At 37.2% G+C, this 26,073-nt stretch overlaps 1 long non-coding RNA gene across 1 annotated transcript in view; it reads left to right on the top strand.

The window, feature by feature from the left end:
* Positions 1–6,445: 6,445 nt before the first annotated feature.
* LOC139152576 (uncharacterized) overlaps positions 6,446–26,073 on the top strand; it is a 40,031-nt gene continuing 20,403 nt past the window's right edge. Inside the window, exons 1-2 of the long non-coding RNA XR_011556653.1 lie at positions 6,446–6,779; positions 24,718–25,103. This is a non-coding gene — a long non-coding RNA (uncharacterized lncRNA). The remainder of the gene's footprint in view (positions 6,780–24,717; positions 25,104–26,073) is intronic.

Raw genomic sequence — 26,073 nt, forward strand, 5'->3', positions numbered from 1 at the left:
CACTCTGTGTCGTTTGAAACTGAACTTGGCTCGACAAATTTAAACGATAAAACACAATTATATTACCATCAGACGATTGCCCGTAGCAATAACACTGATTTCTGATCTGCTTCGATGGACTGATCGTTACTGATTGTTAATTTTATAAATTCTCAAAAGTTAATTAAAATGCGATTCCGTTGTGGAGTATCTCTTATACTGACGTCAAATTCAAACAAAAGAAAGAATAACGGATGAAATCATTGGCTTCATTGCCCCTGAATTGCTATTTTTCATTTGAAGATGGGAAATTATACTAGTTAATATAAGGTATCATGATTGTCTTTTCAAAACATTATTTCCTATGATATCGCTGATGCCAGATATAATTCTCATTTTGTGTATTCATAGACTTCGTTATTATTGGTGTGTTTCATACCAATTAATGTAAATTTATTTTCAATTGCCGCTGATTTAAAAGAGAGGGTGTCGTCGAAACTGCGCATGTGCGACTTTCTTGTTTACAAACAATTTATTTCATGCTTAATATATGGATGCATCACATCAACATGGCTGCAACATTTAAATTTTACGATATTCGTTTTAACAAGTGTGTTTTAACTTTTATAAATCGCCAACGTACCCTAGATACAGCGTTTACATCGGTCGTAGGGGTCCCTGGCAACCTTTGAGCAGAGTTCCGACGACACCCTGCCTTTAAAAGGCGAATCAATATTTGAAACGTTCATAGAAATGCCCATAACGAGAAGGTTCGGAAAACACATTAAAGATAATTTGTGCCGAGTCCGCTGGAATAGTTGCTGGATTTTAACCAAACGATCAGCGATCGGTAATTCGGTTTCATCAAACAACGACCTCGCCACCTGACCTAGTCATCAGATCTCGGTCATACATCGAGGCGTAAGTCCTCAGGGTATTCTTCTTTGTCAATTCAAGTAGCAAATACTATGAGAACTCTAGCCTTTACACCTTCTTCATTAAAGTGACGAGACTTATGGTTAATTAATGATACGAGTTGATGTACTCATAGACGTCAGGTTAATCTTTGTGGCACACCAACGTATCAGTATTGTGTGAAAACTACATTATCCTATATTGTAACACAGAACATATCACATTTGAAAATTGATGTTATAATTCTAATACAAAGACGAGGATCGCGACCAACAGTATTAGTGAAGTAACAAACACATTTTCGATTATGAATATGTAACTCAGTATTGATACTTAACGACTAACAGATAAGATTATCGCCAGGCTGTGATAGTTTTGTCACATTCTGAATAGAATTTTGACTGCTCAAGAAATTACCGTCTGCCTGCACATCAACTAATCAATTATTATCAAGTATCATTGAAAGGTTCTTTATTACACCATGACTGTCAAATGTTTTTGAAAAAGGGGATATGGTTGACTCTTACATGCATTAATAGTTTTCCTAAATCAAACTCTCAATCCAGAAATCGGGACAGTTCTGCTGTCTCTCCCAGTCTCACGTCTTTTTATATATTTGTTATCTTCATCAGCGTCGCTTGCAGGATCATTCTATAGTGTCAAAGAAGCAGTATGCGGACAATCTTTTTATGTTGTCGAATATTTTACTAACTTGCTGATTATACATTTTTAGTGACTCTTAGTCGTCCTATTCTTTCTATTTCGTAAGTTTATGGTAGCGAACTGTAGTGATGTTGATGTCTTACAAGCGTAGATTATTTTCTGAAAGTCGGTTAATAGATTTTGGATTGTTGAACCGCAAGTCGGCCATATGAAAGGAAAAGCAGATAAGAAAGGAGATTTGTCTGACGTACACATTTTGTGTGAATTCCTGGAAATTTCACCATGGTTGAACTTGGTGAGATTGGAAAGTTATATATATTCATATGTTAGAGTTCATGCATCAATCAGTTAGTGTCGATAGATTGCTGTATGCCTAGCAAGAAACTTTCAGTTTGAATCAAAGTTGCGCATTTTTAAACTTTTTTTCGTGTGCAGCGATGCCTACCTTGTTAGTACGAAAGCAAGAAACTATACGTGTGTATTGTATGCTTAACTGACTAGTGTTTTTGCCTTGCGTTCGTTATATGTGGCTAAAACAGATGGAAATCCTGGTACCGTCATTTCACCATCAAGGTCATCACCCACACACAGGTCAAGGGTAAATGCAAACCCAGGAAATTTAACTACGCCCTCTGACCATCATTTCCGTCATACATTGTGACAATTCGAGACTTTGATTGAATCATGTGGATTGTCTGATCGTCAATCGAGATTGAATGAGTATACAAACTTGTGTAGACGTCATTAGTTTTGTGTCCACCTATTCGACACGTCATGGTAAGTGTGTCTGGCTAGTTGTATGCGTCATCGGTATCGTGCAGCATTTTGGAAAACTAACCCATGGTATAACTGGCATTACATCACTTCATAAGTAAACTTTATACTTTTTTCTGTTCGCCTCTTTTCGGTGTTGGCATTATACATTTTGCAATACCTGAAATATCGAACTGTACCTTCCATGAAATATTCAGACCCTTACGGTCAGCAAACAGCGTTGATGGCAAAGAGAACTGATGGTGACAGAGAAATCCTAGCACGTGCAAGATTTCGCCAGGGCTCAAAAGATCGTGCAGTCTTGATGAAATTTCCGAAGGATGTTGTCTAAAACATGGGCAAAGTTTCGACCATAATTGCACGTGAACTTAACACTGCGTAATTTGAAATGTTTCTATGCACAGAAACTGCGTAACCGTACATTAAGGAGAGATTAAGTTCATGGCAACAGCATGGAATGTATCCTGAGATAAATGTTAAAATCGTGTGATTTTTGTCATCTCATTTGTCAATATTTGATGAAATAATAGTAAATCGCTTTGGAATGCTTTATCTACAGTGACCGTGTACATGCAATGACACAAAATCGATATTGCTTGCAGCTGAGTATTAAGTATGTGTCCCAAGTATGCTTTAGTAGGTTGTGCCCATGGCTTTCAACACTGAAGAATCGCATTTACGATAGTTTACAAAAATGAGCTTTCTTTTGCACGTTTGGCGCGTTTATTTGTACAAGATTTGGCATTGGTAAATATAAGAGCAGCAAGGGTCACCTAGCCTGCAGACAGCCATGGTTAAGTAAGTGTGGCGTACACTATTGGGAAATATCTTGACAAAGCGTTTGCCAGTGTCGTATCACAAAACGTGCCATCAATCTTCAAACAATGGCAAGGAATAGCATTATCACCTGGAGCAATAAAATCCAGGAAGTGTATCACAAATCCTGGCTTGTGCATTATTTGTAGCATTGGCTCGCCTGATGAGGTGATTTGCGATGCGGTAAAAGTTCATCTGCAGAATCTTCATGTCAAAAGACAAAACGAACAGTCACGCAGATTTTTACAGCGTGCACACATGTGGAAACCATTGCTTTCATTCGCGTGAAAACAAAATATTCGGCTGATGATAATACAAGTGAAATTTCTACGTCCATGTTCCAAAATGCATTAACTAAGCTTGAAACTGTTTTTTCCACTTAACAATTTGTCAGAAAACTTTCTGTCGCCGTCACAATAAGCAACATAATACAAGTCAAGAAAACACTCTGTAAGCTTCATAAAAGGAGCCAGTGACATCTAGGAACCCAGTCATTATATTTCAGATAGGAGTCAACATTTCGGAAAGAGAGACAACTTTAGATTTGTAATCAAGGAACGGCAAGAAGCAACGCCGAACAAACTTTCCAGACGAAAGCGATATCGTTTTCACATCTCTAAACATAAATAATAATCGATGTCTCAAATCTATTGTTACTCTTTTACCAACCTTGTTGACGGCTTTTCAGAGGAATCACAAATCAAATCCAAGACTTCCTCAATGATCACCGGGAGTCGGTAACTAGATGCCTTTGTCCAGATTCACCACATCTGCAACGAGCTCATGTCATTTCTTTCTCAAACGAAGATAAACAGACTCTTAAATGCCCCATATGATAATTAACAAGACACTTTAAGATCTTCCATATTAGAAGACCTGTAACGTCCAGGGAGAGGCATCTTTATTTGAATATCTCAGTAGCTGAGATAGGTCTCTTAAAGTAAACATACATACATACATACATACATACATACATACATACATACATACATACATACATACATACATACATATGTGTATGTGATAACACACAGAGACATACAGGCACACAGACAGAGAGGCACACAGATATACAGACAAAGACAGAGAGAAACACAGAAATATATGTGTGTATATGTGGAGAGAGAGAGAGAGAGAGAGAGAGAGAGAGAGAGAGAGAGAGAGAGAGAGAGAGCATGTCTGTAAGTGTATGTATATATATGTATGTATGTATCTATATGTCCAATGTATACTTTCTAATACTTTTCAGGTATTGTATCGTAACTCGAAAGGTGGAGACATAGCGCTCGACTTAAACTACGGTTCAATGCACCTAAACGCTAGACAATTTCACCTGTATGCCATGGTATCAGACATTAAAACACAATCAAATATCATCAGTCAGCTTCGATAAGCTGTCATCAATTACTATCGGCATAGGAATCAGAAGTCGAAACTACATTTGTAAATTTTAACTGCATTTTATCATATTTACACCAGTTTGACATCTGAACATCCTAAGAATACATGTCACCCTGCATGTCGCACTGTGGTAGACACCTTTCGCCGTCCATTGGTCCACAATCTAGGGTCCATTGGTCCACAAACTAGCATCCATTAGTCCACAACCCAGCGTGGCCCTGTCATAGCAAACATAAACTCGTCTTCTAACTTTTATACAAACACTACACACCGAAATGTCAAACACAAGGAGAACTCGCAAAGAAGAAACCCCATACCATGCTTGCATAACGGACATTCAAACGATGAACCTACGCAAAAAAAAAATCCACCGCAAAAAGCACTCACGAGATGTCTAAGCCGAATAATATCGGCAAAATCCTCAGTTCATCAGTCCCAAGCATATAAAATCTCGCAGGGAACTCCCAAGCTTGCCCCCGGACCAGACTCTTTCAGTACCATCAGAGGCCAAAACCTAACTAACTCAACTCATGCCCCCACATGCCACACAATGCACATTGCAATAATGTCGCTAGTATACAATACGAACGTTGTCATCTGAAATGTTCATTAACCCCTGTACCCTTAAGCTTGGAAGATTTTAATATTTTTATTCAAAGCGGGTGAAAGAAAAAGAAAAACTATCAAATAAGTATTGACAATCAGCTACGTCACAGTCCTCAAGGTTTTCTTCATATTCTGTCTTTATGACGGATATTTGAGTTCATGAATCTCAAAAACAGCTTTTACAGATTAGCCAGACAGCTAGGTAGGCGGATTTGCGTTCTAATACTCTCAGAAAAAACGTTAATCGTTTTCATTAATCGCAGAAGCATGTCATGAAAAAAAGTTACTAAGTGAAAGTTACTTCCTTCGGATTACATTGAAATTTTAAAGCTGTTGTTTTTTAACATACCGATCGTATCAATTAATTTTCTAACCATGTCTTTCCAAGGTCTGAGGAAGAGGTCATCGTCTTCCTGACTTTTTATGAGATGATTTGATTTCATCTTGCCCTTTCGCACTGACATAAACGGCAAAACGACCTCTTGGCGTCCTCTAATAAACTTACCGAGGCACCGTATTCGATTCGACATGTCTACACTAGTTTCTTTTGCAAAACTTGAACCGTGAGTTGTAATGCTGGGCAGTGTATCGAGAAATCGTTGATAATGTTAGCCATCCTGAGTCTGTCACAACAAGGCTTTGATGCCTGTTTGGCATGTTAGCCTTGAACACCGCAATGCATTGAAGACAGATAAAACACATGTTTGCTGACGGAACAGTTCGGACCGTCGATTGACTCCAATATATGTGAGTCAACCATTTTCCAACATTTGTCGACACTTCAGCCGAGAACCGCTGTGTTCGACTTCACATGAGCGTAGTTTGATACCAAAGCTGAATGAAGAAATGTCATGTTCACTGCTTCGATTAAGTTTACGATAAATTTTCATTTCCTTCCTTAAAAAAAGCCGGTGAGATTGTAGTTATTTACTGCCGTAGGATGTTGACTAATATATTCATTATTACACTCATTCATGTAATGATGGCAGTAATGCGGTGGTTGAACACAGCAGACACAATCTCTTCTGGTTGGGAACACTCTGTCCGACTTAAGTAAAACTCTATAACAATCGACCAAAAAGATCGTCGTCAGCAAACGTCAGTGGTAATGTCACACATAATGAGAATTTTGTCGTGACCATGGCAACACAATCGCATCTCCCTCCAACGAAGCGGTCTGACACTGAAAGAAAGGACACCACACATATGAATTATGAATGCTAATATGTCCCCCTCTGTCGACCAATGATTGCACAGAACGTACAACAAGCAGGTAGTTAGGTTTTATATCACGTGGTTACTTCAAACAAACATTTAGTAAGAGAACAAAGAAGACGAAACAGCTAGATTTAAACTCACAAGTATAATTAGAGTGACATTGAGGGCTGTGTTATTTTGCATTTCATACGTAAATTACTAGACCCAGGCCTGCCTCATATTTACTTACGTGAAAACTCCTACGCACATCCCCCACTCTTGGTTAGTCGCTGACAGCCTAGATAAGCCAATACGCAGCCGAGTATTTCAGAGTCGGCAATTGTGAACGTGTAATCCAGAGCTAACGGTTTGCGTTGTCAGCGAGACAGGAACCCAGACTAGCCGGCAACATTTGCCTATATCCACAGGTAAGTGAAACTTTATTTTAGCGTAATAGGACTGAACTTTTAGCGATGGTTTTCACACAATTTTAACAAAATCCGACCCTCTCTCTCTGTCAGCCTTTCGTGCAATTGGAAATGGCGAACTTGATAAGTGACTTTAGTTATAAATTACTTTCATTCCAGCATTTCAGACTTTTATCGAATTAACTCAACCTAAGATATAGAACAGAAGAAGTCTGCGAAGTTCAATTTAGACAACCTCCATGGATTAACGGATATCAATATACGGAAATCTACACGTTGTCTCGACAGTGTCGCAGAAATTATCATTTTGTGAGTTTAAGGTCTTTCTTGAAACAATTGACTGTCATCTAGTAATTACAAGGGGTCATGGTAATTAATGCAAACATTACTGTTTCAGCGACAGTTACTAAATCGATGAGAAAGTTTAACCTTCAAATTGTAGTGACTCTCCAATCTTACTCTCTCGCTCATTTAAAAATTTGTGTGCACTCTCGTAAACGTTAAAAGTCCACACACGACTTCCAAGACAGCCTCATCAGTTTGCTTTCAAGGTAGGGACCAAGATACTACCGAGTGCTCGCAGATTGAATTACCCATCCATGACTACATTGTCAACGGGTCTACTATACTCTTTATATCGAAAAGTATCGATACCTATTTTTTTCTAGTTTTATAATAATCGGGTTTCAAATTACCAAGTCACCGCAAGATATTTTCTCAGAGAGAGCGACTTGACTTTAATATATGGCATGCTTAATCTTCGCGACAACCATCGAACTGACCGTTCTTAATTACCCGAAGTGATAGAAATTTTGTGTTTCATTTCACGGACCAATGCAGGTTTCAAAATTGCAAATCCCAGTGCGTCTTTGCCATGGCAAAGTTGTTGTTTTTTTCCCGTAAAATGTAAACGGTTTTTGCAAAGAGTATGAAAAAAGTGTCTTTTGTATCGAGGAAAGAACAAAGTCCTTCGCGCATCCATGCAGGAAGCATTCCATTCCATAAGAATTGCAATAAGGACAAGCTGAAAGAATGCAACAAGACAAAAAGAAATTGATAAAGACAAGCGATTCCTCATCGTTCTGTTATATTGTCATTGAAAAATCATTTCGACAAGTAGGTAAGCTTATATGGAATTCTCATCAATAAAACCCTGTCCAGTAGTTTGTATTTTCTCCTGTCGCCAGAATTGAAACTACTTCACTTCAACAGTTTTATGGAAGTGCCACAGTGATTCGCTTTGTGTGTGGAAAGAACACGATGTAAATCCCCAACCTCCCAATATCGTGATTGTTAGAAATCCCATAGATTAGACAAGGTAATTGTATACATGTATTCTGGTTTTTCGCGAATACTCAGCGATAATCTCGACCGTGATTAATTTGGAAGTTCTAACTCTACCTTGTGATCATTCACTGACAGAAACCAATACATGTCTACGAACTAGATTTCGCGGAAACATCTTTTAGCAAGAAAATTACACGAGAGACATTTATCAAATGAGTACCAATGATTTGAAGGAAGCGTTATTCCTTATTTTCAATATTTGGATCAGCTATTAGGATCTAGGTAGAGGCAAATTTATCATTTATGTCCTTTTAAATAAGCCTATTGATGCAGGGCGTCATTTATTGACGTTGAAGGAACTGTTGCCATAGCGACTGGGCAGAGTTTGAAACTTTTCAAAGAATAAAACCATGTCTTTCAAAAGTGGAGGATTGCAACTGTATCGCCGTCTTTACCAAAATCCGCTCACCCTATCCAGTAGAAAGCATTTTCTCCAGTTTCGTTTAAAATGGAGTCATGGACACAGACGTATGGATGAGTAAAACAACTCTACTGGTCACGTGACCAGCAACATTACTCCGCGCTACTGCGGCGTAGAACATTTCCTCCCAACCCATTGCAATGGCCATAACATTTGAAACATCGCCACTTTCCCGTTTGTTCATTTCTGGCGTATGTTTACAAAGTCACAAATGCGTTGAACAAACCTGCAATAAATGCAATATTTACTAATGTTTAATTCAAAGTGCGCATGCACAGAGTTATCCTCGATTTCTTACATCGATTCTGACAGACGAATAAATGTATCTTAAAAGTTTACACCAGATATGAAATGTATCGACATACCACTTCACCTTGATCTGTGAACTTTACCTTGATGTCTGAACTTCAAATCAAGTCCAAACAAAGATATAATTCATAGTTGAACCTTCCTAAATGCATGAACCAGTGTAACTTTTTTCGTCAAAATTCAATTTGATAATGATATCACTCAAATGTTACTGCCCAAATGTTGAACACCAAATCGTATGACGAATACTACCTTGTACGGGAAAAAACACGGACGACGGGTACGCCTCGACTAAATTTTTGTCCGTAAATAGGTTGCAATAGTGGTCTTGGTCTAATCGTTATCATACATCTCAGTCGTCAATGTTGCTTCCATCATTATTATTATAAAGTATATTCAGTGTCTTAATCAAGTCTGTCGCGTGTGAAATCCGAATCTACCGGTAACAAGTTTCCGTCGTGTAACATATTCACTTCTCTTCATTTTTCGCATGACTAATTTCCTTACCTTGCGAAATGTTCAATTTATGCGCTTCCAATCAGGAAACCGAATTAATCATACGTTTTAGATTTAAACGAAACATTTCATAGCATTTTTTTCTGTATGAGCAGAGTCATTGTGTTCGATCAACTAGTAAAAAATCAAATCAAATTCACAGGCGAGTTTAACACACACTTGTCAAACTTTAGCGGACGGAGAAAGCAGTTCTATGTATGAAAGTCAAGGGTATAACATCATCATAAACCATTAATGACGACGATTCCTGCCAGTACAAGCATTGTTTCACGTAGACATCGGCGTCAAAACGATTTATTTAAATAACACGCAGACAACCGAATACGGTTGAAAGGCAATTGTCAACCATTGAGGGCGGGGGTTGGTCTCTTGTGACGTCACAAACTTTTAATTTTGACTTTGTATCACGCCATAGAAATAGAACAAAATGTTTTTTTTTGTGTCGCTTTGCTCGTGTCGAACAGGTTTTTTTTAATAATCCCAAGGTTAATGCAATTAGATGTTAATACCTATCGTGAGACCTATTCCGAGGTTGATGTGTTATCACACAAAATTCACAACCAATCCTTTCCACTTTTATCATTTGTAAATGAACTTCAAGGAAAGGTTTCATCCTCAACTGCCAATGATACATGTATATTCATCACTTGAAACACATAAAGTATGGATGTACAAACTGAAGGTCTTCCCAGAAATAATTGTACGCTGACGCGGAATTCATCACACGTTTTCTTGCCTTGAAAAGGAACTTCCACAGTTTGACATGGAATCCTCGCTTTCTAACAGCAAGTCCCAGGATGCAATAGTTACGAAAGAAAAAGAATTGGTACCGTGATAGGTTTGCTTCTGGTAGATCGCGCCTCGTGGACAGATATTCGGACTCTGAAACTTTTACAATCCTTTTCCGATATAGCACTTGTTGGGGTTCATTTTAAAACTTTTTCCCGGCTTAGTTTTTCGAAATTCAAAAATTTCATTTTTCTCCATAGAGCTAATACAGGGATGGTGGCTATTTTGAATTTTAAATATAGGTAAATCTTGGGTAATTTGTTTCTCTGGTACCAAAATTTGCACGTTGACCTCCGATTTTTATTCTTGATTTTGAAAGAGAATGATTGAAGGATTCCTTGAGGAAAGTTTGAGCAAAAGTTTAAGTCGTCCACTTTCGAGGCGCATACTACCTAAAATGATATAAATGAGATTTATAAGAATGGAGGTTTGGAATGGATTGAAGGATTTTTTGGGGGAAACATTAGGTCATACTGAATTTGTGAGAGGTTACCCTGACGTCTGATGAGAAAAGTGACTCAGGCAGTAAGAAATAAATGGAGTAAAATACCTACAATTTGATGAAGATTTTGATGTGTTCAGTCAGACGTATAGAGAGATAGAATGGATCATACAATACAATTGAGTGACATTCGACGACATTCATCACATGTAACTAGCGGTTCTTAACAAACATTGTTTGACTTGTCACAAAGTTGAACGATGTTGGAAAAAATGCCCTCATCATCTATGTAATAATAAGTTATAATTTGTACACCGCTCAAAGTTCGCCTGAATTACTCCACGGAGATTATTTCAAGTTTTGCTTAAATCCTTTGGCTCTTTTATTTTATAAATAAAGCAAATTGACGTCATAAAATGCAATGAATATAATTAGCTCTTCCACTACTTTGGAATGACGTCATCGGTATTTGTAAGATGAGTTGATTACAGTAAATTTGACCCTCTGGGGTATTGTGATATATAATCCCTGTAGTCAATCACATCGTGCTTTTCGCGCCAAAAACGACTGATCAGACGACTCAAAACAACTAGGTCAGACGAAATATACGCAATGAAAAGGTCATAACAGCTAATGAGGCCGAGATTGTATCAAATTAAGGAGTTCCCTTTTTCCCGTTTTTCTGACCACTGTCAATGTACTATCTTTCCATTGGGTAATCACTTGAGTGAAGGCTACTTGTCGAAGCAGCCCCCATGGTTGAAAAATCTGCTTCAGCAAAATAACGTCAATATTTGACTTGCCAGACGGTGTTTTCTTTATAACTTGGTGAATGAATCGGAAACAGAGTTTACTATTCAACCAATACGTAGTTTCCGTGAAGTCTGAACGCAGTGCTTGTCTGTACATGCTCGGCTCGTTTAAGACGGCCTCTCATATTTCTATTTCACGGTTGATCTACTAAACTTACAAATTGAAACGTCCACTGACATATGTAGATCTTAATTCGGGCGCATTTTACCTTAGATTCTCGACAAGCAGTGGCTTAATCTTTTCAATCTCATCCTCATGACCACTTACGTATTTATGAACTTTTGTTTAAAAAAATCAACACATTTGATCTCCGATAGCCATGACTCGTGCCATCCCAACGGACCGTCAAATTTAGGAGATACTGATTTGAATAACTCATCGCGAAAGCGTTAGATACTGTAGGGAATTTCCATACTATGGATTGATATCACTGACGGGAAATCATGTGATACCAAGATGCCAATTAAAACCAATTACTCAAATAATAGATGGAAGAATCGATCACAATAATCACCATACAGTTTGACAGCGTCTAATTTTTGCACTAATCGAATAGATCGGTTAATGTCGTACAATTTTGTATACTTACTTGTTCTTTCTGCCTTCTTTCTAGTTTGTAATTCTCTTAAAACAGCACATAATTCGAATCCAAATTAAAAAAAAAAAACGAGTTTTAATCATGTGATCAGGAAACCTCGAAAGGTTTCAAAGAATGATATGTTTTGTACATACATTCATACCTAGAAGCAAGCAATATCGTCATGTCTAAAACTATTTCATCATGCCCGGCCCTTATGAAATAAATATTTCTTTTCATTTCGACAGTGAATATTTCTATTTACTCATGAAACCATCTTGAGTAGTCACAGCTGGTTCTCATACACCCATCCATGCAGTTTTTATTTCGGGAGAACATTATGAGCACCACAAGATACCAGTGTCCTTAAAACGATGGAATTGTTGTCTCAAGGAGAAAAAAAAATTCAAGGTTTTCGCTGTTAAGACACTGTTTCATTTCCTGTGTTCCCGGGATTTCAATTGGCTAGCGATGTAAATAGCTGAATGCCTCCAAACGACCGGTTTGTCTTTAACTATGATTGACACCAAATTACTGTGCAACAAGTTCGGTTTAAGTATTTACCGTTCGACATTCGGAACACGAGGTATCAGTTGTTTCCTTGCCTTAAGTTGCAAATAATTGAATACATTTGTATTTGCCGACCTGTTTTTGACATTTTTTTGGTGATATCAACACTTTTGGACAAGAGATGGCGTTTCAATTTATAGGTACTTGGAAGTGATCTCAACGGTGAGATTTCATGGCGAGTTGAACGACCCTTAAAAACAGAATGAAAAAATATGTCACCTTAGCCCTGTATTATTACATTATTCATATGCATACGTCACTTTGTTATCGCCAGGTCATTCTCCACGCACAGCAACACCAGACAAGGGGATTTTCTGTATCTCTGCCTGAGACGTGCCACGCTACTACCAATCCGGAACTTAAATTTCGCGCTAATAGGAGAGATAAATGCAGATATCTTTCATTCTTTTTGTGCAAACGCTTAAAACCATATGGCAAGAGATATGCTAAGTCTGCTTGGAAATCCAGAACGCCAGACTGTAGGCGTGAAGATCTCGTAGAAATGACACCATGAAAGGATATTATAGGTTCTAGTCTAAAGCTTCCTTAGTCTCCAGATACACTTTGCGTGTTTTAGATAAAGAGGATTATTTCGAAAGATATTCCTTCTAACGATACTGCCTGTATCATGCTACATTTTTTGCAAATAATAGTTCAACGTTACTAGCTCTTATATCATATTAAGTTTATAAGTTATCTCGTGATTATTCAAAATAAAAAGAAGTGACGTCTACAAGTTTATTGTCACGCAATGCACACAATCCAAGGGTCACAAACTCTCATAGCCCAAGACCACGCTAGAGGGCGAATTTTCTAACCATTAAATTGAGCTAATGTTCTTACCCTGTGAACACAAAATTTTAAAAGGAACAGATAACATGCTTTCCCACTTAGTGAGGAATGTCCTGTGAAAGCGTTAGCTATCATTACCGGGAATCAATTTCACTATTTTGGCAGAGAGATGTAAATCTCAGTCAAAATCATAAAGAACAATAGATTCTATTGTTTGACGTACTAGTAGAATAAGTTAATCTAATGCCAGTGAAATCAAAATAGTGAAATGAAATGTCCGAGAAAATCAACAATTTCTGTTTAATACCGTCATTGCCACACTTTGTTTCTCGACCACTACATGATAAGTAAATGAATTTAAAAATAAGAAATAGCCCCCAACCAATATTTTCAGAACGGAATTACGTCCGTGCTGAAATAAGGGCGAAGGTTACTCTAATGATATATAGCAGCTGTCAGTGCTAGGAGTGGCGTAACAGCCAATGGGGAAGCTAGAAGACACCATGTGACCACAATGTCAATAATGAGAAAAACTTCCGCTTTTAACAGGAGTGTCAAATCTACACTGGCATTAGTTTGTAAAAGACTATTTTTGAAGTATCTTTACTTGATATTTTAATCTGTCATAATATTTTCACAACTGCATTTCATTTTTCATCTTGAAAGCTCTTAATCCGTTAATTAAACTGCCGGTATTATCCATGGCAATTTCAAGATTTACGCAAGGTGCTTGAATAGGTTGCAATCTAAAAAAAATCTTTAAAGAAATATTACGATAAGCTCGTTATACCTTTTATTCTCGGTGAAGTTTTTAAACACGTATCAGCTATCGGGTTTACTTTCAATACAGGAGAAATTATACCCCACGTGAGCTTTGCAATTCCAGGCTAGTATTGCACGTATGGCCTACATCTGATCAGAATTGTTACTGATAGCAATAGGTACAAGAGACGTTTTGAAAGATGTAAGTATTGTATTTAATGTAAATGATGGGCAGATTATACAGTTTATTGAGAAACAAGTAAGAAGCTAATAGAAATGTAGACTAGAAGCCGTGTTTATCGAAAGACAATACAGTATCATCGAAGACTTGTTTATCATCTCTGGCCTGTACTGGCTAAAAGTTGTGACAACCTTTCACTGTTTTAAATTCTTACAAGTTCCCCGACATCTTTCGAAATTCCGCCGATATCTTTCGATATTGTAACCTTTCGCTGTTTTAAATTCTTACAATTTCGCCGGATATCTTTCTATATTCTTCAGATATCTTTCGTTATTGTAACCTTTCACTGTTTTAAACCCTTACAATTTCGCCGAATATCTTTCGAAAGTTCGAAGCCAGAATAGTAATACATGTATTTTATTCTAACCCTCGATTGTGAACTGGAAAGCACATATACAACCCATTCAAGATGGCGGATTGAGACTTGAGAGGGCACTATTTCACAAAGAAATCATTGAATATACACTGAGTCGCGTAATATCATCACTACATTTTGATGTTTTACTGACATATCGAGAAAAACGGACGCATGGAAGAATTTTAAAAATGAAGATTCATTTTTTGAAATGTCTACTTGTATGATTTATGTCTACCATGCATAATTTAATGTCAAAATATCAATGTTCTGACTCATTACGCGAAAATTCTCGTTGTTCGGCTTAAATAATTTTTGATGTTTGAGATTTATTTTCCAGGATACAACTTGAAATCGTCATCATCACTCAAAGGGTTAGCAAACGATTCCCAATGGAATTTAAATCCTTCTGTCAGTATGGCCAACGCGCAGGTCAGGTTTAACATGGTATTACATCAGATAGAATATTTGATGACTGCATGTCATTACATCGAGAGGTTGATATATCAAACAGTGCAAGAATTTGTGTACGGAATTTTTCACATCACAGACGGACTCGAGACCAGAAATGCAACCGACCTGTGAAAGAAAGTTTCTTTGAAATAACTACTTTGCCATGGCAACTAAAATGATAATTCGGATAACGGGTTCGAATTACGTCAGCGATACCGAGGGAGTAGCTGTGTATGTTGTCTGAAGGCAGAGACAACATCGACAGATAAGTTGATAAGCCACGCTAATCACGTGCAATATTTCGACATCAAAGTTTGAATCGCAGAACAATCGTGATACATTATTTTGATATACACGTATCATGATCTAATACATCGAGAGCAGTCAGCTGTCTCCTTTATCTAAGAGACAAAGTCTTTGTTTGATTGAAAAACTTGATATAATTCAAAATAAATCATGAGCTGATAGATTCAATCTGATAAAGCAATATTCTAAGTAGATCTGGGTGTGCCGACATAAAAAAAAAATATTATTTTCGAACTTGTAAACTACCCTTTTTACGACCACATAAATAATGTGATCTAGCACCTTTTATGAATCAAGGATAATATATATATATATATATATATATATATATATATATATATATATATATATATATATATATACACACACATATATACATATATACATATATATATAATATATATATATATATATATAATATATATATATATATATATATATATATATATATATATATATATATATATAAAACTAGGATTGCTATAGATGTATGAAACTTAAGGTAGAACACACCTCGGGGACAGATATTCGGACTCTCAAATTTCTACAATTCCTTTCTGATATACCACTTGTGAGGGATCATTTTAAAGCTCTTGAAGAAAGAAAAGCCTTCACCGTTTTAATTTTTCGAAAATTTGATTTTCCCCCATAGAGTTAACACAGGGATGGCGGCCATTTTGAATTGCAAATATCGCAAAATGTTGGATAATTTGTTTCGCTAGTTCCAAACTTTGCATTGTTGATTTACTACGGTAATGCTTGAAAGTTTAATTTAGGCACTTGAGGACAATGGCTACAGTGACATTTGAAATGCGTGTGTACTGAACAAACAGCGGAAACTAAACTGAACAGAAAGCGAAAAACCGTATGTTGAACCCACCTTACTGCCAGGGTGCACAGACAAACATGGAGGACGTATTTTCTCGCCCCAGCCCTTACTGTGAGATTGCGCAGACGAATATTTAGAGAGTATTCCCCATCTTGCTCCCATTCCTTGAGATAGTACGTATCAATATCGGCAAAGTATTCCACCGTCACATCCACCCTTTACCTTGAAAGTGTTCAGGCTAATATTTAGGAAAGTGTTCCCCTATCTTCGCGACCATCACTTCCTTAAGAAACCAAAGGTACATAGGACTAGCAACAGGTCACCCACCTTTATTTGAAAAAAGATATCTTTCTATTGACCGTGGTTCATTGGGCATAACGAGAGCAAACTCGGTGACGTCCGCACGATTCAAGTATCGTGACGTATGTGATCATGTCCGATCGTCCACTCCATGGAGCTTGCCAATAAAATGTGGAATTTATGAATCCAGAGTTACAAGTAGTGATTGGATGAGAAAAGTATCAGTGTAATTAACAATACGTTTCATGTTCGATTTGAAAATTATATGCAAACTTTCTGGAACAAAACCAATGTTAATAATAAATAATTATCTAAATACATTCGGGATCTCTAGTCTAAAAACGAAGCATTCAAGATATCATGCCGATACTATAAAGAGGAAACTGTTATTCCAATGTAACAGAGAAACTACTCAATATTATTGCTGATAAATTCAACCAGTTAAAGCACTGTTTTTGCTTTGATAGGAAATACGAGAAAAAAAGCAATTTCTTTTATGGGCCTAGATCGATGCGCCGAACGGTTGAAATGTAGCTTTAGGTTGACAACTTACGGTGGCAATGTGATCATTGATTATTATTTTTTTCAATAAAGAAATGTTCAATTTTCTGCTGGAATGCACTCAATGACGTCAAAAGGCATCGGTTCAATGGTTGGAAAATTAATAGGATTTTCAAAATCATAAAAGTATAAGGAAGACAGGCTAAGTCGCGTAAGTTGCAATCGTAGGTGACAATATGCGCCTTTCAAGAAAGTTTTGCCTGTCCTTAAATTTAAAATTTAAGTTCAGAGTGTGTCTCTTTCATCGCATCGTTACAGCATAGATGTTTGTAGATTGACAGAAAAATGTATGTATTGTCAATCACAGCGCACCAGTCGAGAGGAAAATTACAGTAAATTACTTTTACCTATATTATTGGAACTATCAAGCTTATTTTGAATTTCTTCCACCGTGAAATTATGAAAACTAATTATCTGGAAGAAAATTTATCCCAAGAAGCTGTCTTGACTTTCTTTTGTATTTAAGTTTCCGTTGGTGATGACATTTTGGATTCCAAATTTATTCCTTTTTAGTCACTTGCTGCCGTGACCATGCAGTTTGTCACCAAAAATATATTGCAGTGTTGGTTACAGTAATTAAAATCGAACATAGTTGAGGAAATTTACAGTCAAACAACGACTAGCAGTTCAACGTATGAAGTAATCGACTTGTAGCCTCTTTTTGAAACATATCTTGTAAGCTCAATACCGCTCTTGAGGTATTTTTACCATAATTAGGTATTTATGAACGATTCATACTAACAGCTTTTCGTCCAGCAAATCCTAGAGTCGTAGTAGTTACAGCATTTCCTTCTACAGCGTAGCATCTTGGTTGTGCTAACTCGAAGATTTATAAGAACGCAGGATGATGTTTCTCAGACGCTTTTGATTGGCGCAATGTAATGACGTAGACAAATCAGTTACTGACAAACGTATCGTATAAAAGTATTACAATAAACGATGTTAACGTATTACACAATTAACAGTGTAACTGTTAATTTAGATATCAGTCAATCTGGTGATCCAATGACTGATTGGCCTGTTAGATACAGCAATACGTTAATATCAAGCACACATCTTTTGATTTTACGCGATCACACATCGACCACTTAAGCTCATTTTTAAGAACTAAAATTTTTTGACATGCATCCCACAGTTTTTTTTGTGTTGAATAGTGCCAGATCTGCCGTTAACCTTCACTTATTTCGACCAAAATTTGCAAATGACCGTCAGAATGTGATAAACAAAGGACAAGGGTTGACCTCCGTAGCTATGTTAGAGACTTTGCATTGTATATAACAAACCAACAATCAATCAATCAATCAATCGATACATGAAATAACCTCGTTTTGAGGCGGTTTTGATACGCTGATGGGGAAGAAGCCATAAATTCTGGACCATGCAGTCTAATCATCATAAAATATGCACATAATTCATATCAACAGATAAAAAAATGAGTAGAAAAGATTAAACGTATGAATAACGTACATATTGAGAGTCCAATAACCAGCTTTTGTAACAGTTATAAAAGTGTAGATAAGATGTTAATGTTTTCATTTGAAACATGATTACTTTGGTGTTACCGGTATATCCGATATTTTTACTTGATCCATTTTAGTTAGATTCAGTTTTGCTGAAATTTGCATACTTGTCCCTTGAAAACAATTAAGGGCAAATCAGAGTAAACATTTTCCGAACATTTGTGAGTCATATCACAATTTTTAAGTTCCCAATCGTCACCAGGCCACAACATGCTCGAATGTGCTTTGTTAATAGAGCTGACTCTATTTTCACATTTTGTCTTCAAATGTATAAAAGTCAAGTCACATACCTGCAGTTGTTGTCGCATTTCATGAAAGCTCTAGAAATGACTTTTTTGACATGATAGAATTACTTCAATTCTTCGCACAGCACAGATCAACCGCCATTTCATCTGAACATCTTTTCATCATATACGACAAGTTTTCGATTAACTCAATGGATTTTTCTCACACTGTGGATCGCTTCATTCAGTTTAAACAGTGTGCTATGGATTGCGGCTGCAGACTTAGCTTTTAGCGCGCATGCTCGTCCGCTTCCTATACTGTCATAATCGAAACATAACATCGAAAAGAAAAGTGAAGTAAATGTTAGTACTTCGGTTTTATATCACGTTTAAAAATACAGCAGGCAGAAAGAAACGTTTTCCATCTCTGTGTCATCGAAGACCAGTAGACGCCTCCATACTGTATACAAGAACAGACCGATACATGAGTTGTAGTTTTTTGCTTTGATGTAGAGAATATAACCGCGAACGCTTTTCACGTAGCCATGGGAAATAGCCATAGAGGCATTGATACATCTGATCATAATTACAGTCGAGGCTTAGTTATCTGTTTGAAGGACTGGCGGCATTTTCATCGTTCAAGACGTACGGACTGAATTGGTGTTTACACTCAGTCCCGTAATGATCGTTTAATACGTCACAACCACGTCGCATGTTGACAATACTTACATGCGATAACAGAAAAACATATAAAGACCTTTGCGGTACAATTTTTTAATTCCTAATGCAGAAACCCTTTTAAGTATCTGTCTCTTTCATTTCTGTGCTATCGTCAAATTACAATGTAGGCTGTATAACTGTACAAACCGTGCGAACAAAAACTTGCTTTTGATGATTCTGCAATAAAGGCACTGTGGAAAATCATTCATAAGTGACATACTTGATGTGGGATAGATTTGACTCTGCTCGCTCTGTCATATATTTTCATCACCCATTTAATTGTTGCACGGTCCTAAAACAAGGAGAACCTATTAATTAAGATGTACCGGCAACAAAAGATTCAATAGTGGTTTGACAATAACATTTTGTCATCGCAAACAAAGACGGTTTATGACTGACAAACTCCCATCAGACGATGACGTCATTCTTTGCTACAAATGTGTTCATTCAAGCACATTATGAGTGACGTTTTGATGTGTTTCTTTCTGAAAGAAATCTATTGAATTCTACTTGTCCATTCGATTATTGCACAAATGAAATAAAACATACATTTTATGAACAAAAGCGAATCATTAATCAAACTGTCACTCGATAAGTCGGTTTAATCTAGCGCATAATTTTACTTAAAATAAAACATGTTTTCCATTGAAACGTCCGTTTTACTGACGAAGAATGTTTTTCAGATGGGAGTGGGGAAAATGACGTAATAAAACGCCTTGAATCGATGAAGCTGCTGTTACTGAGTTGAATAGACCACGCTCTGTGTCATGAAATACATATGGATAGAGACTCATTAAGCACCAAGGGCACCTTGGGAAATTATACGAAGACCTCACTTTTAGACACCCCGTGACATACTAACATAATTTCCTATAAATTTACGAATTTTCAATAACAGAAAACATCCCCCATACTTTCTTCATCCAGTTCAAACTCTCACGTGCTCATCAAATAGAAAGTGTAGAGTTGTGAACTGAATCAAGAACCGGTTTCCATTTCTGGGCAAATATACAAGCTATTATTTTGCATTGGCTTTGTCATTTACTCATCAAATTGCCAATGTCATCGCGTAAATCATGAATATTGTTCTGAAATTCTACATAGTATATTAATAATCACCCACTGCAGACTTAATATAATAATATATTTTATGAGTAATTTGTTATATATATTATAAATATACATGTACGAAAATGAACGTTTTTATATTTACTTCATGTTGTTCTTTCTGATGAATACCATTTCACCAAAATGACCTTGCACATTCCATCATATTGATGGAGTATGAAATGTCTCATGACAAGTTAACACCCTTTTATCCAATGTTGAGGAAAAGAGGATGGGCATTAATGTCAGTTGAACTGTTGGCTACGGTTAATTTACATTGTCATTATGTCATCGCTAGAAAATGTTTTGACTGTAACAGACATATTAATTTTTCCAAGTAATCAAATGTACAAACAATAACGTTCGAAAATTAACAATGTGCAACAATGCTCCTTATTAAAGTGTCCCCTGAACTCTTGTACCCAAGTAAATGTTTGTGGATAGTGTCTCGGCGCATGCGACATCGAACCTGGTTTATGAGGTGCGTGATTGATCACATCAAACAGATGTCATGCCTAGTTTAATGAACAAAACTGACCTGAGTCTAGTCATACAGGCAAACAGAAACGATATTCAGTAATTTGCTCTAATGCCAAGTGAATAGTTCACGGACAAATATGGACTTTCTCTTTCTGCCAGTACTGAACTTTCCTCTCATATCTTGTTTACCGGATTCAGCATCCAAGATTGTAGGGTCCTATTATTACGAAGATCACTCTGCATTATAATGCATCTAGGGATGGCTCGTATCCAGAGGCAGTGATAAGGTCATAAAGATATATGAAGATCGCGTTCAAATAGAAATAAAACAGGTTTTAAAATGTTTTCTTTGATTGAAGGCATGATAACGACTCATGGAGGGTTCGTCAACAGTGAGACACATGCTCAGCTGAGCAATGACAGAAGCTGAGATAAGACGCCCTCAAGCGTTTCCATTAAGAAATACACGTGAATAGAAGATCCGTGGTGCGATGGATTTCACGATAAATAGCCGCAGTCTCTTTCAATACGTATCCTACATGTAGAGTAACGTTGGCGTCAAACCTCTCCGAGCAACCAACAGAAAAAAATTGAACTTAATAAAAGTCATGGTGTTAAAGTCATCCCTTTACAATTACAGCAAAGTGAAATTTAATAACGTGGCAGACATTTTCTCGCCCGAAGATTGGCATTTAGAGTTATGAAAGCCTACAGATGTCTATTTTTGATTTTGTCCAACGCAACTTGATAAACTTTGACGTAAATCGGAGCGGGAAAATTTATCTCTCGTATTCTTTAACAGTGGAATCAGGAGGCGAGATTTTTGTTCAAACAAACACCGTTTGCTTTAATTACAGACAGATCATATTTAGACCAGCATGGCGCTTTTATTTCAGCCTGGAGTCCCACATCGGTCACAAGTACCGATATTTTAAAATAAACAATTTAAGTTCTCGTCTAGTGCAAACAATCGATTTGCTGTAGTAGTGCTGTGAAATTGTTTTTGAAGAATATTTGATATTTGTCGGCTACCTCCGTACAGAAAGACATGTATTCATACTATCAATGTGTACAGAGATATGGCATAAACCATGAGTGTGGGTATTTAAGAATTGATTCTAGCTAGCCACGAGGCAGGCTGGTCCAGAAAACATTCGGATATTTACAGGATCTAAAGTTGCTCACTCTTATGAGTGATAAGAAGTGTTGTTTAGGTCATGGAGTAAAATAATTAAAGTGATCGACTTGTGTGTTAGAGAGAGAGAGAGAGAGAGAGAGAGAGAGAGAGAGAGAGAGAGAGAGAGAGAGAGAGAGAGAGAGAGAGAGAGATGGGGCAGAGGGAGGGGAGAAACAGAGGGCAGAGCGCGAGAGTGGAAGGAAGATAGGGAGTTTCTTGGTTTTCATGAATGGCAAAGGGAAGGTTGATTTAGCAGTTGATGCACAGGGATCCCGCAGTAGGCTGACAGTTTGTAAAACAGTCCACTGATTGTTGCATTTCAACATCTGGTTGTCTTGTCCGTACTTATTTAACTTAAAACAAAACGTTTCACTCTGAAATTTGGGCTGCAGAGGGTGTATATAAAATAGTAAGCGGAATGTAAAATTTCACAGATGGTAAACAAATTTGAAAAGAAAACTTGCGAAATATTGAAATAAAAAAGGTGCGATATGCAAAATAGCTTAACAGCTAACCACTACTTGGTCTGTATGATATAAAATTAAGCAGGTTACTGCCTTTAGAGCCGTCGATCATGAAAGCTGAATCGTGATTCCTTAGTTTTTGGGGTGGGGTAAGACCAAAATTCGTTTTGAACACGATTGGAACTAATTTGGGATAATTGGATTTTTATATTTTTAAAATTTCTCAAAAGAGTGAGGTGCAAGATAGTTGAATGTCGCAATGATACAAATTACTCATAAAAACAAGTGTGTAATGTAAAAAGAAAAGCAGATGCGATTACATTTGTAGATTAAATCGGCATTACTTCACCATCCAATTATCCCAAATTAGTTCGTCCAATCGTGTTTTTGCGTGAGTAGAATTCACAGTAAGGATTCTTCTGTACCAGAAAAAACTGAGAACGTAAGTCCAAAACAAATATGATATTTTAGTTGCAGCTCATGCAATAGTCATGATCTGAGTAATGATCTGTCTGTTACAAAATTATGTTACTCGTCTTTTTTGACACTTTTTGATACATTTGTAACAGGGAAAATCATGACAGAACGACATTTCTGAGCTATCTTCCCGCGGTTTGCACGTGCTGAGTCTTGCCATGAAGACTATCACACCTATTCCTTGGCGAGCAACTCTTTATTGTTTCGACCAACATCTAACTGTGTGTGCAACGAAGACTGGTTCGAATTCTCCATCCATACTAAAGACCACACAGTTTTTCTGAAACAAACTTAGTATGGAAGAGTTTCGTTTTGAAGAGGGGTGGGGATTAACATCAAAAGCAAGGAATTACGTTAAACTAGCGCGTCAGCTTTTATGATCGACGGATCCTAAGAAAATAGCCTACTGGGTTTTACCTTCTATTTAGCGCCGCGGATTTGCAAATTATGTGTGGAAATATAGTTGAATTAACTGGAATATTTAAGCTGAACGAAACGGCGCTAGAATGCACTCTAGTTCACTGGTATTAGTAACATTATACATTTTAACTTAAATGTTTTACTCTACTGTGTAAAAAGACTGAATAAGAAACTTGAAAATCGACGCCCGTTGTTTTATATGCGCCTTGAGTTAATTGAATTCATTTTATATGCGCCTTGAGTTAATTGAATTCATTTTATATGCGCCTTGAGTTAATTGAATTCATCATAGCTAATAACGAACATTTTTTCGTAGTCGCCTCCTTCATTGTCGGAGAAAGTTTCTCATGTGCTAGTGACAACTGTTATCTTTTCACATCAGTTCATGACTGGCCCAGTTACAGTACTGTTATGACAAGCGCCATCTTGCCCCAGTGACAGAAGTTAGGTAAAGCGCCATCTTGCCTCAGTATATGACAAGCGCCATTTTAGGTCCAGCTACAGTATGTTAGGTCGAGCGCCATCTTGCGCCAGTTACAGCACAGGGAGAGAACACTGCTTTGAGCAAAGATTAGTGTCCGTGAGTTTGTTTTCTCTCTCTTCATTCTCACTGTCAAGAAACTTCCCACAGTTTTTTTAATTCCGCTATCTTTTATATTAGCTTGATTCATCGCAGATATACCAAATGCCGCCAAAATTAAATCTTTTGCAAAAATTATCAGTCCGAGTAATCTCTGTCGGAAATATAAAAAAAGTTCTTGCAATGTGCAAGATTTTGAGACATGTGTTTGTTTGTTTGTTTTAATATGTTTTTAACTTTAACCGATGTTTACCAGATATACCTTCCTTTCCCTTCAGTTTGTATTTGATAATAAAACACGTGACTTGAATGTTAATTTGTTATGCGTTGTCCTTATATTTTGCAGGTTTTAGAAAATTAATTCCCATGTCTTTGATTTTCCTCAGGTTTCTCTATGGCCGGTTCACAAATAAGACTCTTGTTGGTGGTGACTGTATGTTTGTATCTATTAGTATGCGCCACACAACTTATATCAGCCACTGAAGAGGATTGGACGGACCAACAAAATGACGAGTTTGACGACGTCGATAAGAAGAATGCTCATTTGTTTACGAGTCGGCTTTTAAACGGCCTGCAAGGAAACTTAAAAGATCGCAGAAACGCCAACTTGTTCACGCAACGACTTCTGAGCAGTATCAAACACGAGTTTGGAAGACGTGACAGGAGGAACGCCAATCTTTTTGCTCAGCGACTGCTGCACAATCTAAAAGGATTCAAAAGAATGCGACAGTCACGAGAAGATGAACCTGTGGGGGCGCTAGCTGATGATTAGGTATGGAACACTTGAATAGTAATGAAATTCCATAGGGCTAATGTGCAGCATCTCGCGAGCTGTTATCCAATTGCTTGGCTGAATCTTACAGTTTATCAGTGAATTATACACAATAGACTCCCTAAGTTGCTGTGAATAGTGACAATAGACCAATCAGATAGATTCTACACTCGAGAATTTACTAAATTTTCTACCCTGGGTGGATAGTTCTGCAGGTGAAAAGTCTTGTCCCAGAGGCCATTAGAGATGTATTCACCGCTTTAGGAAACAGTCGTCGAAATTGCGCCTGTGCGAGTTTCTTGTTTCCAATCAATGCATTTCGTGCACGATATCTGGATGCACATCATCATAGCTGCAACATTTAAATTATGCGCCAGTGTACCTTGGATACAGTGTTTACATTGGTCGTATGGGTCCCATACGACCTTTGAGCGCAGTTCCGACGACTGTATCCCTTTAAAAGAGTGTGTATTGCGTGCGATGTATGATAGCGAAAATACATGTGCGACTATTTCATGAACTTCCATGGACGGGTCGCGGTCTGAAAATTGCAACAAGTTTCTGACCCATACCATTTTTCAGAGATGGGGATCGGAGTGGCTTTGACTGCTGATGTCTTCGCTAGATGAATGGGTGTCGAACTTTATGCAATGCGAACAAGTTGTATGTGGGCGTGAACTTGATCTAAAGATTAGTTAGTAAAGGGAAAGCAACTCCACACATCGTTCATATATTAGTGATTTGCGTTTAATGTATAGTAGTGTGTATTTTTTTTGTTTCACTGTCTTGTGTATAGAACCGATAAGGCACTTCGCCATGGCTAAAACAACAATTTACATGAAACAGCCAAACAGGATATACACTTACACTATACACGATATCATACATAAAACGCAAACAACCCAAATATGAACGATGTGTGGAGTTGCTTTCCCTTTACTACCGATTCAATATTGCAACAAGTCATTTA

Source organism: Ptychodera flava, chromosome 16 (assembly GCF_041260155.1).
Source record: "Ptychodera flava strain L36383 chromosome 16, AS_Pfla_20210202, whole genome shotgun sequence".
Taxonomy (NCBI): Eukaryota; Metazoa; Hemichordata; class Enteropneusta; family Ptychoderidae; genus Ptychodera; species Ptychodera flava.